General features: G+C 40.3%; 1 protein-coding gene across 1 annotated transcript in view; it reads left to right on the plus strand.

Annotated features, from left to right (window-relative positions):
- Nucleotides 1–3,158: 3,158 nt before the first annotated feature.
- The window catches only part of GATA4 (GATA binding protein 4), a 106,300-nt gene continuing 90,616 nt past the window's right edge, over nt 3,159–18,842 (plus strand). The window contains exon 1 of the mRNA XM_027840270.1: nt 3,159–3,232. The gene's annotated coding sequence lies outside the window, so the exon portion shown is untranslated. The remainder of the gene's footprint in view (nt 3,233–18,842) is intronic.

Consider the following 18,842-nt stretch of genomic DNA (forward strand, 5'->3'; position numbering starts at 1 on the left):
AAGGCAAAAGCATCATTTCCAACTTCTAGAGCAGAAGGCTATGAAAGAAGACCACAACCTCTGAATCCTTCCTTCCTCTCTTGAGAAAATGGTCATGCCCTCCTATCCCCAGAGTTAGGAATGCTTCTTGGTCTTAATGGCAGGAGGTGTACAGAGATACTCAACCTCTGTATATTGGATCGACATGATCTAGAGTTTTATATGAAGATCTTCCTATTATATACTTCCTAAACTAGGGGGTGAGGGTAGGGAGACGGAGTGTGTTTCAGTGGGGAAACTGAGTAGCAACATTTGAATATACTTTGTGATAATGACAATACCTTAAATTCAGGTGGCATTTTACAGCTTACAAAGCACTTTTCACATGCAATTAATGTGTGGACTGAGCTCTATCCTGAGTCTTCTTTTCTCTCTCTATCCCCTTTCTCTAAATGGCCTACTTCTTCTGCTGTAGTTGGTTGAACTCTTGTAACTACGAAGATTACTCACAAATCAACATATCTATCTAGCCTTCATCTTTCTCCAGAGCTCCAGCAAAACATCACCAACTAGTTGTTGGTTATATTCACTTGGATGGACCATATGCATCTCAAATTAAACCTGCTCTTCTTAGTTTCCCTCTTTCTGTCATGGGAACTACTATTCAGCTCTTCACAGTGGTTCAAAACCTACTGAAGGAGTCACCTTCAACTCTCCATGCTCACTCCCTACCCCTTATCCAGTGAGTTTCCAAGTCCTCTCCAATCTACCTATAAAACATCCTTCTAATGTGTCTACTCTCCATTCATGCCACAGCTACCCTAGATCAGGCCTTCATTACTCCTTGCCTAACCTATGAAAATAGCCTCCTAACCCGTCTCCCTGTATACAGTTGCCACACTCTTGTTCTTAAGGCACAAATTTCACCATTTTCCTAATCAGAATGCTTCAGTGACCCCATTTCTTCTACTCTGCTTAGCATTTAAAGCCCTTCACAGTTTTCCTCCAGTTTACTTTTTTCTGGGCTAATTATTCATTGCTCTCCCTCACTTACTCTCAAAGTTACAGATAAACTGGTCTACTTGCCCTTCTGGTCCACAACATTCCATCTCCTGCCTTTTCATCTTAGCACAGGTAAGTAAGTATCCACATGCTCATAATTCTTGGCCTCCTCATGTCTTGGTGTCCTCACATTCAGGTCAAGGGGCCTTCTGCTGACTTTCCTAGTTGTTTGTTCCCTATCTCTTAACATTCTCCTTTTCCCAACAAGTTACTTTGTATTCATGTTGTATGTATTTTTTATTTACTTATCTGTGAATAGATGCTATCCCTTCCCACCCTAAACAGAATGTAAACTCATGGAAGGCAGAGACTATCTCATAATTGTGTCGGTATTTGTGCCTAGACAGTGCCTGGCTTAGACTGGGATTGTTCAATTACCAATTATCTTATTTGAGCCCTGTGAAGTACAAGTAAAATAAATTTCCCACTGTCACATTTCTAGGAGTATAGTATAGTTTAAGAGAAAGAACCAAAGAGAGCTGGGTTCTGGTACTAGCTGGGTGATTCTGTGACCTGAGGTAAGTTCCTTCCTCTACCAGGCCTCAATTTTCTCCTGTGTAAAACCAAGTTTGATTTGATATTAAGATCCATCTCTAACATGTTATAATTCTATGAATGAATGAATAGAATTACAACTTCAATAATTTACAATTCTATAAATAAATGGATAGAATTCTAGAAAAAATCTTAAAAGAATATAAAAAGAATCTCGAAAGAATCTTGGCTAGGCCCTGTTCTTCTGACTCTTCTGATTTCAAGTCCAGTTTTTTTCCTTTATGTGATGCTGCTCCATTTATTAAATAATACAAAATGTTTCTTTTTTTTAAATCTGTGCTGCAAAAAAAAAAATATAAGAATTTTTTTCCTTTTATTTTCCCTACTCCACAATCCTTAGTGACATGTCTCTAGCCATGGTCAGCTCTACATTTTCTGTGGGATCCCGAGCAAGTTTTCTGATCTGTAAGGTAGGAGAAATATTACACCTTTTGAAAGGTCATGGCTGAGGTAATGAATACAAAATGGGGTGGCACTGTAGAAAGGGCCATGAATTCATAGTCAGAAGTCCTGGTTTTAAACTTTGCCACCTATACAACTTGTGTGACCGTGAACAAATCATAACCTCCTCGGTCCTCTGTTTCTTCTCTATAAAGTGAGGGGGTTGGGCAAGATGACCTCTGGGGACCATTTCGACCTTAAATCTATAATCCTATTAAGTGCTATACAAACATAATAATGTAATAATTTACAACTAGTCACAGTAACCCCACCCATATCCCCAACCAGACCATTTTGGAAAGTGCCAAGTTTAGACTAGACAAGAGGGGAGAGCAAGACCCTGGAAAGCCTGTGGAGGTATATTTGGATACAGATTGGACTCCTCAAAATAGAATATAGGCAATAATCCTTTCAGAATCCTCTGCTAGATCATTCCTTATGCTCCCATCATAAAGAGAAATGTAGCCTAGGTACCTAGAGCTTTGCAATCACACAATTTAGTCCCCAAAAGGGAGAAAAAGGACTAGAGTAAAGGGAGGTTTTTCTGACTAATAGCTGCAATTCATAGCATTTCACATTCATTTTGTTCTTTGGAATTTACAGAAACCTGGTTACATAAAGATAGCAAGAAGTCCTATCCTCATTTTGCAGAGGAGGAAATTGGGGTTTAAAGCAGTGCCCAAGTAGCATGATTGGGATTCAGACCAAAGTTTTCTGACTCCCCAGTTCAGTGTTCTCTTCAGTACACCCTATGCCATTGAGTGATCTAATAATTTGGAGGCTGGGGGTAGGGAGTTAGGCATTCCTCTCAAGACCATACAGTCCTCAGAAGGAATCAAAAGCAGCCCTCAGTTTGCTTGAAAATGAGGAATTCAGTATAGATCCAGAAGTGGCATTATGGAAGACCAAATGCCCTGCCTTTCCTTTAAGTTCATTTGTAAGTTTTTCCTTCACCCCTGAATGTATCAAGGGAAGCCCTTGTTGAATTACTGAACTACTTTTCTTATCTATTTTTCCTGTTATCTAATTCTCAGGGAATTGCTGGGAGCTCTGAGGGAGCAGGGAGACACTCTCTGCTTTAGAGCTCTCTCCCCTCCTGATTTCCAGAACATACTGGAGTCACCCTGATCTGGCCAGTACCGGATTCCTGACTTTGCACAGCAGAAAGAAGCAGCAGATCAACTTAGCCGTTAGGGTAAGCCACCTTCCTAGCTTTTCAGGAGCCATACCTTTCCTCTTTGTGAGTCCATCCTTATAACTAATGGTGGAGACAACTAAGAAAGGAGGGAAAACACAAGGAGATCTGAAAGAATGAAGGACAGAGGGTCCATCTAAGGATCACTCATGGAGAAATCTCAGTGGGTCAGAATGGACAGCTCTTTAGTGCCTATTAAATATAAAGCTGAAACACATTTTTGGGCATGGCCAATATGGAAATTTGTATTGCTTGACTATGCTTATTTGTTACAAGGGTTTGGTTTTGGTTTGGTTTTTCCCCTGGGGGCAAGGGAGGGAAGGAAGAAAAAAAATCAATGCATGAAAATAGAAAAATGTAATTTAAAGTAAAATATTATATTACATTTAAAAATATAAAGTTGTAAGAAAGAATAAAAAGGGAGGACTGAAGAACGGTCAATCAATAGGCATGCTGCTACCATGCAGAAGGCGATTCCTGCTGAGAACAACTTACATTTCCAAGACAGGAAGACCCCATTATCTCTCTTTCTGTCTTTGTCTCTGTCTGAGTCTCTCTCAGTCTCTGTCTCTCTCATTTTTCTTAACAACACTAAAATGTTTTAATTTCTCTTTTCCCCTATGCAAGCTTCCCTCCCCTTATTTGATAAATGAACTTGAAACAGGACAGTTTCTTTGGGGAAAAATATTTTTTTAAAATACAATAAGGACATGAAATCAATAAAAGGGTCACTTCTGTTTGGTCAGGTGTCCTAAGGGTTCTAGAATCTTAGCCCCTCTACATAAAAACCAGATTGTTTGCATTTTCATTACTGTTGGACTTGGAATCTCTTTGGAAAAGTTATATAATTCCTTTCCCCCAGCACCCCAGCCCAGCGTTGCTTTCCTATGCTTCCTAGTTTGAAAACTGCTTTTTTGGAGAGAGTAGTTAGTGAGCAAGTTAGTAACTTAGTTACTTAGCTAGCTAGCTAATCAATCAATTGGTCAGTTGGGGAGTAGAGAGGAGGGGGGCTTTACAGCCTCTATGTAGGATCTCATAGGATCCCAGAATTTACTTTAATTTTTATTAGTTCTGTTGAAAAAACGGATCTATCTCCCACCACTACATTAAAGAGAGTGATCTTGTTTAGTGCTGGTAAATTGGTTTTCTTGAAGGGGAGGGGAAGACAAGCATTGAGTTTTCATTTTCTCCGGAGCCCTCCATTAGCTGCAGGATATTTTATTAAGTAGGCAATGTGGCCAAGAGAGGCTGCACAATTCAATGTTACCTCTTTTCTGTGAATCCAATATTTTGAATGCTACTTCTCAGTAGTTAATGTGTCATCAATCCTCAGGAGTTCAGAATAAAATACAAAAGAAGATGGGATGAGGGATGGAGGGACTATCATGAAAGCAGGAAGAAAACATACACATTCAAAAAAATGGTGGATATCTGAGTTCTACATACAGCCCCCTCCCCAGCTAATCATTGTAATTAGCTCAATATTTCTGAGATTGAAAGAACTTAAAATCCTGGAATTCTTCTTTGCAATCTGGTATGATATACTGGGTTGTGTAGTCTTCTGGATCCCTGGGCAGTGGGCACATATCTCATTTTTGCTCATCTGAGAATAGGTCACTGTGCCCTTTGGGTTCTGAAATTCTCTGCACTCTCTCGCGCTAAAAATAGCCTAGATCCATTGAAGAAAAAAGCAAAATATCCAAGGGAAAAACTGATAATCTGCCTTTTTAGTTTCTCCTTCCCGTAGAATTCCCTGTGCTTTCTCAATTTATTTCTAACTCCCACCTTTTGTTAGACTTTGGAATATATGTGTGTGCATGTATCTGTCAGAAAATATGTGTGTGTGTGTGTGTGTGTGAGAGAGAGAGAGAGAGAGAGAGAGAGAGAGAGAGAGAAATATAAGAAAAAAGAAAGTTCCCATTTAGGAATATCAGGAAAGTGTCACAATCTTAAACAAGAAATGATTGAGTTTTTTCCTAGAACGTGTACCTAACATACATTTTTAAAAGTCATTGTTATTCATGTATCTTTCTATTTCAACTTGATCTGTTGAAATTTACATTCTTGAAAACATTATTTTTAAAAAGGAACTTGGAAAAAAAAACTTTATGCTGAAACTCAGGTCCACTAAATTATCTTGAAATGGAAAGGAACAATGATTCATTCAGAAATGGAAAGGAATAAGAATCAAATAAAGTAGCACAGTAACTACTTCACAAACCTTAAGACATTTTATAAACGCTAGGTATTGTAGTTATTTTTTAAATCTATATTAGAATGATAAGATGCAGGAAAGTTTTAGCTTTTCCCATTTAGGGAAATCCTATTTACAGTAGAGGTGAGTGGGAAGGGAGAAATGCCTTAAGAGACATTAGAATGTACTGGGTCTGGAGTGATACTTAGAACCATAAGTTTATTTTCTGTTCTATTTCTCAAACTATCGACCAGATTAAAATTCAGTTGAACAGTTTGTTTCTGGAAGGTTTGGAATGGATATGTAACCTATAATGGACAGTGGATGTAGGGCATAACGTAGTGGTATTGCATTTTAGAAAGCATTTTCGTCTTCTGGGTTCAAAGTGTAAGTAAAGAGGCAACAAAATATCCAGGAGGCAGTTTTTTCGTATTTAGGGGAAAGAAGTACCAAAAATGAAGCAAAATCCTGAAGACAAATGTCTAAATAGCCTGAAATATTTGAGGCAAATATCTGGACAATTCAAGGAAGACTCTTTTCACTGAAAAATCTAGACTAAAAGCTCTAAAAGTGTGGTCTGGGGACCCCTGCCCACACACTTTCAAGGGTTCTTTGAGGTCAAAATCTTTCGTAATAACACTAACGCAGGTAAATATGTATAGATATAACCCACATAAACAAAATTGTTTGGGAGAATTCTCAATAATTTTTAAGAGTGCAAAGGAGTTCTAAGTCCCCCCAAAAAATTGCATTTTTGTTTCTGAGAATTGCTGTTCTGAAGGCAAAACTAAAGTAAGTTTTATGCTTGAATTTATTCACTGACTTCTTTTCTGTTTGTTGCGGATCGGAAGGTTCTCAGAGACAGGACAGGTAGGGACGTGCACATAGAAAGGAGCTTAAAGCAGATTTATACACCCATGCAGACACACATACAAAATGTAGAATGGAATGTATATCCCAGGATAGATCCTTCACAGATGGAATAGAGCTCCTACTGATCTAAAATCAATAAACCAGGTGGAGTTGGACTCCCGAGTTCGACCTGGAGAGAACTTACTGATAAGTATAAGAGAGATGGAGAGCAGGGTAGAATAAATGGAGTTTCAAATGGGAGTGGGACGTAGCTGGAGGATGTAATGAAACATACTTCCCTTTTTTCTGCATAGGAGTGGGAGACTATGGGAGAAGAATATTGCACACATTGTCCGGCATTCTTTTATTATCTGCTTTTCGTTGTTAAAGCGGAGGACAAAATTGTAGGGAGGCAAGCGTAAAGAAAATGTGATGTAAAAACAAGGAATATTAATAAAACATTTCAAAAATGAAGTGTATTCTTTAGTGGGGAAGGAAGGAAGGAAGGAAGGAAGGAAGGAGGGAGGGAGGGAGGGAGGAAAGGAAGGAAGGAAGGAAAGGAAAGAGGGAGAGAGGGAGGGAGGGAGCTACCCAGAACGGGGAGTGTTGTCAGTCTCTGGCTTGCTGTCTCCCCTAATGGTTCCCTAAGTTTTCTCCAAATGGGCTAGGAGCCCTGGCGCTTCTCGATTATTCAGAAGCAGAGATGCAGCCCTTTAGCTGCTTTGCCTGTCCAGGCAAAGACATCTGGGTGGAGGGAAGCTGAGGAGAGATGATCCCAGATGTCAAACCTCTAACTGTCCCGCTACCACTAGCTCCCAGCCTCAGTTCTGGAGAGACCAGGAGACTAGAGATAAGGAGAAAAGGCAGGAACAGCCTTCTAGACGCCGCCAACAGCGCGGCGCCAGCCCAGCCCAGCCCAGCCGACCCCGGAGATACTGACAGGACAGGGAGAACACAGGAGCCCCTGGTTGCCTGCTGGCCGTGAAGACTGGAGCAAGTGGTCCTTGGGGGGTGGAAGTAGCTCCCCCTAAAAATCTCTCCACGGCCCCAAAGGGGACAAGAGCTTCCGAGGAATAGGCCGAGTCTTTGTGAGAAGCTTGTAGTTCCATTTCTCCAGCTAACTGCGCAACTAGTCCTTTAATTTCGCCCCACCCGGGAATCGCCCCTAAGCTTTATCCAAGAGCAGCTTCTCATTGGATAAATATTGTGTGCTACATTGATTGAGTATAGTGATAGGAATGATAAGGATGAAAATGTTATCCTCTGAGCAATCCGTCTGAAGGCGAAGCACTTCAGGTCCTTACATCCTTGAAACAACTTGAGAATCATAGAAAGTCAGATCTGCGAAAGAGATCCTGTAAAATACTCGCACAACTTCTCATTTTACAGAGAAAACTTAGGCTCAGGGAAAGAAGGCGAACTTGTCCAAGGCCACATAGCTTGTTAGTGGCATTGCAGGTGTGTCTATAATCTAAGTTTCCTGACTCCTAATCCCATTCATTGCCTTTTTCTTTACCAGACTGAGGTATACAGGACAGGCATGCCAGTTTTTCAGATGAGGGGGAGAGGTTCCCCTAATAAGTGGCAGTCAGGCTAGAATTCAGGCCTTTCCACCCCCACTGCCAGGCAGCGTTGTTCAAAGAAACAAATGGGGGGGGGGAGCTGAGAGGGAGTCCCCAGTGGAAACGGGGGAGGAGCTAAAGAAAGTACTGACGAAGGAGCTAAAGAAAATGAAGATGGGGGAAATGAATAAATTAGAGATAAAAACCGGCCTTTTCCCCACAGGAAATCGAAGTAGGGACCTAACTTGACATCGTTTCTAAATGTACCTCTTACAGATTGAGATATCATGTAGAGAATCCTTTCCTCACCAAGGCTGAGAGCAGCTGACTGAAGGTGGGCCCAGGCTCTTAGGAAGTATGAAGCAATGCTTGGTTGGCACATAGTTGGGTCTCTATAAATGCTTGTTGGGATTGGTTGAATTGAGCTTACCTTTTACTAATGCTTTTCCTCCTTTAGGAAAAGGAGGATTTCCTTCTACCTTGGAATATGAATGTGAATACACATTCTGAGTCTGTATGGATCCTTTGGCCATTACAATTACGATAAGAGGTGAAGGAAGGACCCAGGTGATCCAGCAAGCACCTAAATCAGGACCAACACACACTAACTAAAGGCTATATATTCGTTTTGTACTTAATCGTTTTGTTTGCTGTTATCCTGATCATTATACCGAGAGAAAGGCAAAAAGTCTTAAGCCTAAGAAGTTAAATATGTAGCTGAACATCCTTGGGGGAAGAACTTTCCTCCCTCTGCGTCTTAGTTTCCTTTGTAAAATGGCAGCGTTGTACGTCCTAGTTATGACATTCAGTAACAGTCCTAGTAGGAATCATAGCATCACAGGACCTGGAGTTCGGAAGGATCTTGGCGTTCATCTTTATTTCAGCACCCTCATTTAACAAAGGAAGAATCATGCCCAGAGTACCGAAGGAGTGTGATCTTCCTGGGATGCTTCGAGGAAGAGGGAGGATGTTTGCTCGTTAACTAAAATTAACCCAACTAAACTTATTATGCGGTGGCCCTTGAAAACCTAGTTAGGGAAGCAGAGGTGGGAGACCACAGGATACATCCTCTCCCCAGGAAGCTACAACTATAGGAATGAATGGAAGCGGCCTCTACCGTGGTCTGAGGATCTTGAATTGGTCTCAACGTCTAGAACTAAGTATACACGACCCTAGAGATAAATATTCAGTCCTTCACCTCCTTGTTAGAAAAGAAAGAAAGGGAAAAAAAAAAGGAAAAAGGAAACTGGGAGCCAGGGAAGGGAAGTAACTTGCCCAAAGCCACACAGCAAAGTGACTGAACTGGGATTAGAAGAGAAATGACGCAGAATGTGTCTGTCCAGATTCCTCTACGGTCCTGGCTCGGAAATCCGAGCAGGCCTGCGTGCTGCCTTACCCGCCTGGGGAAATGAGTTTAGGATTTGAGTATATGCGTCTCCCTAGTCTCTCAAGCGGTCTCAGAATCCCCCAGGAAGCGGCGCGGAATGGGCTAGGCGCTAGGCATTGAAGGGAGAGGGGTAGACAAAGGAGAGGCGCTGGGTATGACAGGCAGGGAGGGAGCGAGCCTTTGGGACTTTTTCCACCCTTAACCATTGCTTCCTAGGATACTCATGAAAAATTCGAGATTGAGCTGCGTTCTCCCTGGGAATGGAGAGGCACAAGATCAATGTTTCAGAGAATTGCACCGTGCTTTTCCTAGGTCAACGGCCACTAGAAAAATATCCCCAAAGGCCACAGCCCCCACCCTCTGTTTCTTCCCGAAGCCACTGAATCCTCGAACCAAATGCTGGGGACCTGAGTCTCCTCCTTAGCCCTGGGACTTCGGACACCAGGGTCCACCGTTCCTCGACTTTTCCGGGGCCAAGGGATGATGTCAGGTGCAAGATCTTGGGATGTCAGTTCGGATGGAAAGGAATCTCCCAGCTCAGATGCTAGCGGAGAATGAGCAATGGGGTTTGGGCGTGATGAGATTAAGGATGAGTCTGTCTCTTGTCCTCCATTTCAGACCAGGATGGGGAGTAGGGCCTCTCAGTTCCACCCGTCAAAGCACCCTATCGTGTCAAAGAAGAGAAGAAAACCTTCCCCTACGTTTTTTTCCAGACAGCCCTGGAGTAATCCCAGAAGCCCCAAAGGTCCGGAGACCTAAACCATAACTTTTTCCGCCCCAGCTGGGGCTGGAGAGTGAGGAGGTCGCGCAGTTAGAGAAAGCTTCGGGGCGCCCTTAGGCAGAACTCCCCTTAGGCAGAACTTAGGATCAGAGCTGCGGACTGCGCTCAGGCTCAGCGCCCGTCCATCCAACCATCCGAGTGGGAATCAGGAGGCACCCAGAGCTCCTAGGGTGCTGTGAGGCACCGGGATCTGAGGCGTTAGCAAAGCCCAACGAAGGAAGTTTTGTCAGCATTTTTTCCAGTCAGATGATTCAGTATCGTCTCTTTTTCTTCTCCTCAGGTCTCCGAATTTTTTTTCGGGTTGCTATCATTTTGCCCCCGATTCTCTTCTCTATCCTGTATTTCTTCCCTATCCTATTTCCTTCCCTTTCTGATTTCTTTCACTCTGTACTTAGAGGATACAAATTGAGTCTTTTCTTTTTCTTTCGTTCTTTTGTCTTTCAATCTCTTTTCTTTTCCCTGTCCCTTTGTGTAAATATTCATTTTCTTCCTCCTTTTTTATGTCTATCTTTTCTTTCCTATTCTTTTTTGTCTTCCGTCTGTAGATTTACCACACGATGGTAGAGGACCTCAAGACCAAAAAGTATATTCCAGGATGTCTCCTGGACCAGACAATAATACATCAGTCCCTTTTAAAAACATACAAAACAGAACAAAAAAAAAATTTTAAAAAACCCCTGCTATTGCTTGACTCCCTCAACCCCAAGCCTGAATTAGTTCGTTGTAAATTCATCTTTATTGTTGTTGTCCTTCCTTTAATGCAGCCTAATCAACATGCCGTGTATTACAACAGCAGGGATCCACTACCGCCTGTTAGCTTATTTAATCAGTATTTTTAACCTGGAAAACAGTAGACCCGTTAATTTGCAACTATGAAAATGGAGCTACTTCGCAGTCCCTCCTGGTTCCTGAGGGATTTCTCAAAGTTTGCAGATTCCACCTCCATCAAAATAGATTCCAAATAATCCTCTAATCACGTGGTTGTCCATTGACCCAACTTAAATATATATGTATGTACGTGTGTGTGTGTGTGTGTGTGTAGGGGAAACCTAAAAAAAAAAAAATGAACTGGACTGTTTTCCTTCCTCAAGTTTATGATGACTTCCTATTGACTCCCGGGATTTAACAGGAAATTGGTACGATATAAATAGATAACTTCCTTCCAAAAGGAAAAATCCTTTTGATTCACTGGCCGTTTCATTTGCTTTCCACCAGATCACAGAAGTTAACTATAACAATGATTGAGCAATTAGCTCATTTTTGACAGATGAAAAGTATGAGACAATTTATAAATGTATGTGTGTGTGTATGTATACATGCATCAAAAGTGATAGATGCACGCTAGGACTGACTGGATAATGTCAAAGAGCACTTCTAGAACAAATATTCTAAGATTCTATGGACATGCCTAGTGAGCCGAGGAGATAGTAAAGTCCTATGATAGACTAAAAGTTTCTTGGGGGCAGAACTGTGTTTTATTTAACCTTGTACTCACTCCTCACCCCTCACCCTTTATCCCCCACATACAAAGGCTTCACATTTAATTATTTATTGACTTAAGTCAATGAATTGTTTCGTTATGGAACAGAGGCCAAATCTGTTATATTATCTTTTTAAAAGATGTTGTCTTTTGTATTCAATAAATAAGGAATTAGTTTAGTTACATTCGGTCAGATCAAGCCTAATTAGATTAGATAAAGAACTCTAAAGGCAGCATAACTTTATTGGATAGAGAGCTGGAAGAGTCAGGAATATCTGCATTTAAGTTCTAAATCTCATACATCTTGGATTTGTGTTCCTGAGCAAGTCACAAACTCTCAGTCCCTCCAGGCAACTAATGGGAAAGACAATGTGCAAACAACCATGTACAAACAAGTTATATACAAGATAAATTGGAAATAATCAACAGTGGGAAGGGACTAGAATTGAGAGGGATTGGGAAAGATGTCCATAGAAAGTAGGATTTTATCTGGGGCTTGAAGGAAGCCAAGAAAGCCAGTAGGCAGAGATGAGGAAGGAGGGCGTTCCAGGCATGGGGAACAGTCTGTAAAAATGCCCAGAGTTGGGACATGGAATGTCTTGTGTGAGGAGGAGCAACAGAACAACATGGGAGCCAGTCACTGAATCTCATAATATGTGGGGGGGTGGGGGGTGGGGAATAAAGTGTGGGAAAGGCAGAGGGGCAGATTATAAAGAGCTTTAAAAGCCAAACAGAGGATTTTATATTTGATTGTGGAGATACGTATCCCCTCGAGTTTATTGTCACTGCTTAGCGAAATGTGCTCCAAGGGGAGGGTCAGCCATAGCAACTGTTCTTGTAACTTAAAGTCTTGGGGACTTGCCTGGAGGACTGAGAGGTTAAATGGCTTCTCCAGAGGTGAAGAGTTAGTGTCAGAGACAAGACTTGAATCCCAATGTTCTTGGCTCTGAGACATACCTTGTCCACTACGCCAGTGTTACCTCTGTGAAAGCCATTAGGAGAAAGAAATTAAGCAGCTGGTTTGAGAAGTTAGAATGTTAGAACTGAAAGGGGATTTAGATATCTGATATAGATCTCCTTTTACAAATGAAGTAGCTAAGACCAAGAGACTTACCAAATGTCATATGGATTGGAAATGAGAGTTAGGATTAGTTTCCCAGGCTAACATTCTGTCCCTCTGAGAGAGAAAGCCCAGAAATATCCTTAAGGTGTCTCGGCCTTTCATGGAAGGCCATGGAACTCCTGGGACCCTACAGCAGGTCTCAGCAGCTTCTTCATTCTCCTTTTTGTGATAACTTCCTTAGTAACCTTCCAACTTCTTTTTGTCATACTAGTAGAGCACTCAGTGTCAGCTGAGGTTTGCCCCAGCCCTGATAACTTGCTGTCTCCCTATCTAATCTGGATGACAACATGAACAATCTATTAGACTTCAGCATTTTACAAGAGAGTGGGGTAGGAAGGGGAGAGAGAAGAGGAGGAGGAGGATGGGAATGAAGGCTAAAGCCCAGAATAAATGCCTAGCTGTTCCTGTAGACAGTGAGTGGGGTTAAGTCCTGGTCTCAAAGCAGTGAAGTTTTAGCCCCCAGTGCATGTTCAAAACATGTCCAATTGTATGTGTTTTGTTTTGTTTTGTTTTTTTGCTGATGAGAGTAATTGTTCCTCTGTAAGTAATAGTTATACTAATAGCTCTAGGTTTCCAAAGTGTTTTACAAGCATTGTTGCATTTGATCCTCACAACAACCTTAAGTAATAGACGCTGTTATTATCCTCGTTTTAGAGATAAGGAAACTGAAGCTCGGAAAAGTTAGGTGATTTTTTAAATTAAATTTTTTTTAATTAAATTAATTTTTTGCAACATTTTAACTTCTGAACTGTCTCCTTCCCTCCCTTCCCACCTCACACTAGAGAAGGGCACCATTTGATACAGATTTTATGTATATATATATGTATGTATATGTGTGTGTGTGATTAAATGATGTGTGTGTGTGTAACCATACCATGCATACTTCTATTTATCAGTGAATAGCATCTTCCTTCATAGGTCCTTTGTAGTTGATTTGAGTATTTACAACACTCAGAATAGCTTAGTCATTCACAGTTAATCTTCAAACAATATTGCTGTTACTGTATATGGCATTCTCTTGGTTCTGCTCATTTCACTATTCATTATTTCATGCAAGTCTTTCAGTGTTTTTCTAAAATCAACCTGTTCCTCATTTCTTACAGCACAATAGTATTCCATCATAACCATATACCACAACTTGTTCAGCCATTCCCCAATCAATGGTCATGCCCTCGATTTCCAGTTCTTTGCCACCACAAAGAGAGCTGTTATAAATATTTTAGAACATATAGGTTCTTTTTCTTTTTCCCTGATCACCTGGGGTTTCCTAATAGCGATACTGATGGGTCAAAGGGTATAGATAGTTTTTTAACTCTTTGGGGCAAAAGAGTTTGCTCTCCAAAATGACTGGATCAGTTCACAGTTCCACCAATAGTTTATTAGTGTCCCAATTTTTCCACTTCCCCTCCACCATTTGTCATTTTCCCCATCAATCATTTTAACCAATCTGATAAAAGTTAGGTGATTTGCCCAAGGACACATAGCTAATTAAATATTGGAGGCAGGATCAGAAAGTTTTTATTTTTTCTTTAAATTTTGTTATTTTGAACTTGACAAACATCAAAACCTCGAGCATTTCCATATACAGAACATAAAGAGGACTGTACATGAAACTGTTAATCTTTCTTATGTAGAAATTTCATTTTTAAAAGAGTATGATAAATTCATATTTCATGAAATTAGTTTCAAAACTATTCCATATCTCCTGAATTTGACTCAGTATTTGAACCTAGGTCTTCTTATTCCACTATTCTATCATGGGTTTATTATAAGATGGGCAAAATGTTCTATGTGGGATCTCATAACCATAGATGTTTCAAGGGACCTTAGAGGTCACTTAGTCTCACTTATTTTCTATTTTGCAGTTGAAGAAACTGAGAGCCAGAAAGAAGAAATGACTTGGCTAAGTTATTTAGTTAGTTAGGAGAAGGGGAGAGGGAAAGAAGATCTGTCTCCTGGGTCAAAGTTCTTTTCCTCCAATTACAACAGTAAAAGCAGGGCTTTGGCATTAGCACTGAATTGAAAGACAAATGACCTGCATTCAGATCTCAGTTCTTCAATTTGTTGGCAGTGGATATATCATTTCCTCTTTATATGGAAATCAGTTTCTTTTTTCTCCATCTCCTAGTATTTACTGCTATTGACCACTCCTGCCTTCTGGATAGTTATTCTGTGGGTTTTCAAAACATCATCAGTTCTTCTACCTGTCTGACAGATGCTTCTTGCAGACTCCACCTGAACTATTGAAATGACCTTCTGATTGGTCTCCCTTCATCTAGCCTTTTCCCTTTCTAATCCATCCTCCCTGAAGTTGCCACATTGATATTCCTAAATCACGAATCTAATTATTTCATTTTCTGTTCAAGATATTTTAGTGGGTACCTATTGTCTCTTGGCAAACATGACATTTAAAGCCCTTCACAAAGTAGCTTCAAATTATCTTTCAAACAATTTAGCTATTCCTCCTTCCCATGCAATCGAAACCTAGCCAAACTAGCTCACTTGATATTCCCCACATACAACAGTCTATCCTTCACTACATTTTTGCCTCTGCACAATGATGTAGGTGCCCCAAAACTGGAAAACTGCCCCTCCTTAGTTCTGCCCATTGGAACTCCCAGAACCTTTCAAGGCATAATATAGTGCCACCTTTTAAAAGGAGCCCTTCACATTTCCCCTATTTCTTGGTGCTGTCCCCCTTCCCAGAAACCATTTTTCTCTTTATTTTGTACTTATTTATCTGTATACAGGTTGTTTCCCCTCCCCTGACCCCAGTAAGATGTAAGCTCTTTGAAGTCAAGGACCATTTTGTTTTTATCTTAATTCACAGTACTTAGAACAGTGTCTGACATGTTGCAGGTATTTAATCAATTCTTGTTGAATTTCCTTACTACTGTAAAATGGGGGGATTAGAGAATTTGTAAGGTCTCTTCCAGTTCCTTCAAGGGCTCCAGAGCCTGTGAGCCGATGGGCATGTGGTCCCCAGTTTCAATGTGAGGAAGAAGAGGCAGAAGACCCTGAAACTGTTAGCCTCAGATCAGCAACATTCATGGGACTCAGGGTAGGATTATAAACTCAGTCTCTTCCTTTTGGTTCAGTGCTCTGGACACTACCTGCTGTGGTAAAATAACGAGCTTATCATTCAATTGTTTTAAAAAGAAAAGCTACAAGAGTAAGCCCCCTAGACAATGAACTCATTATCAAAAAGTCAAGTCTGGGCAACCTTTGGAGCCTAATGGGATTCAAATTGATTTAAATTGACTTTTCAGCCTAGGTCTTCTTGTCAGAATGAGGTCCAAAGTTGGGTCCAAATGAAGTCCAAAGTTAGCTAGGTTAGGATCCTCCTTTGATAGAGGCTCAATGTTCCTGTCTCCAAAAAGATAGTAATACTTCCTCCTCTTGCCCAAGTTTTACAAGTAAAATAAAAAGATTTGTCAATGGATTTCAATTGAAACACTTCAATTGGAGAAAATATCGAGTTTAAGGCTGAGTATAGATAGCTGTGTGGGAAGGATTAGGTGTGTGGGGGGGTGTGGGGTGTGGGTGTGGGTGTGGGTGGGTGGGTGTGGGTGGGTATGTGTGCTTGTGTATGAATGCTACTAAATTGAGCTGTGAATGCCTAGGGGGAAAAAATGTAACAGAAAAAAAAACAAAACAAAACAGGAGAGAAAAATATTTTTTCAAGACCTTTTCCCTTTCATTTTCAAAACTGGAGAGGGAAAAAAGGAAGAAAATTTTTACTTGCAAAGCTCTTTAAATTTCCAACTATAGCAAACATGATGATATTTTGAACAAAACAAGTTATTATGTAACATATTTGCATGTTCCTAAACTAAGAAAGAGCTTTAGGCTTACAGAAGAGTTGTTTTTTACATTCATGGATTCAACATTTCCAGAAGTTTGACAAATCTAGTAAGAAGTAGGAGGATTTGGCCAGAATTAGGCCATGCTGGGCTTTCCAAGAAACTGTGGCTCTATCTTTTTTTGGGGGTGGGGGGGGTAGGTGGCAAAATTTTATGACCTTCATGGAAACCAGCATACTAAAATAGGAATAAATGAACAGCAGAGCCTGAGACCCAGTTGAGGATTTTCACAATTTGTGGGAGTGATTTTTCTATGTAGAGATTTTTCTTGTCTTTAAAAAAAAAAATGTTTTTACAACTCTCCAAATCTTCTCTGAATTTTGCTTGCAGCCTTGAGTGTTTCTGAAATAGAAAACAATGGTCTGAGTTCTTGTAACTTTCTCTCCTTAAAACTCCCTTTGCTGGCAAGGGAGTGAGGCGCAATCTAAGGCCAGGTGTACATCCAGCTGCAGAGAAAGGACAATTATTCAGCTCTTTCCATCCTTCTCAAACCAGAAGTGGAGGGGATTAAGAGGGGCCTGGAGGGAGAGAAGGAAAAATAATTTATAGGGATAGCAAAACTGAATAGCTTCTACAGAATAATAGAATGTTGAAACTTGAGAACTTGGATGAAGATCATCTAATCAGGGGAATGTGGCCCTCTAAGTTCTCAAGTGTGGCCCTTTTGACTGAATCCAAACTTCACAGAACAAATCTCCTTAATAAAAGAATTTGTTCTGTAAAACTTGGACTCAGTCAAAAGGCCACACCCAAGGACCTAGAAGGCTACATGTGGCCTCAAGGCTTCAGGTTCCCCACCCAAACCTCCAATTTTATATATGAGGAAACTGAGGCATAAGATAGGGACGATATTTGCCTCATGTCACATAGGAAGCAGAGACTCAAACCTTCATCTTCAGACTCCAAGGCCAGGGATCTTTCCTCTATTTCATGCTGCCTCAGATGGACTTGGAAAGGCTTGTCATGGGACAGAAAAGCTTTTGTGAGGATAAGGAAGTTAAACCACAAGAGTAAATGGACAGATCAGAAAGAAGCAGCAATAATAATAATTGATATTTATATAGCGCTTTAAATTTCGCAAAGCACTTTACACATAATAGCTAGCATTAAAAAATAACTAGCATTTAGATTTGTGAAGCACTTTACATGTGTTATCTCACATTATCTAATTTGATACAACAACTTTGTGAAGTAAGTTTTATTATCTCTATTTTAAACTTGCCCATGTTCACAAAGTTCCGTAGTTAGAGTTAAGAGTTAGAGGTAAGGTTTAAACTCAGGTCTGTCCTGCCTTTCAAGTTCGACACTTTTACCACTCTATTCCCTTTCTTCTCAAAAGCAGCTTTTGGCCTTTAACAAATACAGTAGACTCTTTTTTAAAGCCTAAATAATGTGAATAATATATTACTGAGCTAAAACAAATAAATAGCATATTAAAAATTCATCCATATATTCATCCATCCTACACAAACATAATGAGTTCTTGCCATTTGCAGAGAATTATGTAAAAGGAACTACCAAAAATATGAGATAAATATACTACAATGTCAATGCATCTGTGATCTCATTGACTTGGATTCTCCCTCCAGTGGTATATGTTATAATCCAACCATGTTCTCCATTCCTGTATAATTCTTGTCAATGTGCCTACTACACAAAGGTATTTCCTCTAGGATTTTTAATATTTAATAATAATAAGATCTAGCATTTATATAGGGCCTGCTATGTACTAGGTACTTTACAAATATTATCTCATGTGATCCTCGAAATAACCTTGGAAGTTAGGTGCCATTATCATCCCCATTTTACAACTGAGGAAACTGAGGCAAACAGAGGTTAAGTGATTTATCCAAGATCACACAACAAGTAAGTGTCTGAGGATATATTTGAATTCACATCTTCCTAACTCCAGACCCAGGGCTCTATCCACTGGACTACCAAGTTGCCTATTTTGTAGGTAACAGTACAACATTCAGGGTTTCCATTTGTAGATTCATCACTCTCACTAAGTGGCTGGCCTGACTACTTACCTACTCCCACGTTTTTTGGATGATACCATTTGCACCTCTTCTTGAGTGTGTCCTCATTAACAATAAACCACAGGCTACTTATGTCTATCATGTGACTTTCCATTGCCCTTATCTTCATCCATAATTTTGATTCTTTTGATTCTTTGAATATCGTGGTATTCTATGATTCACAGCATATAATAGAAGAATAGAGTATTGGTGTTAAAAAGATAGGTTTTTATTTTTGCATATTTTGCACAATTTCCAAATATAATCCAGTTCATTTTCTTCCTCCTTTTTTGCTCTTAATGTGTAGAAATTTTTAGGTTCTTGATATATGCATGAGAGATAACTTATTG

This window comes from Vombatus ursinus, unplaced genomic scaffold, assembly GCF_900497805.2.
Source record: "Vombatus ursinus unplaced genomic scaffold, bare-nosed wombat genome assembly UNPS02014841.1, whole genome shotgun sequence".
NCBI lineage: Eukaryota > Metazoa > Chordata > Mammalia > Diprotodontia > Vombatidae > Vombatus > Vombatus ursinus.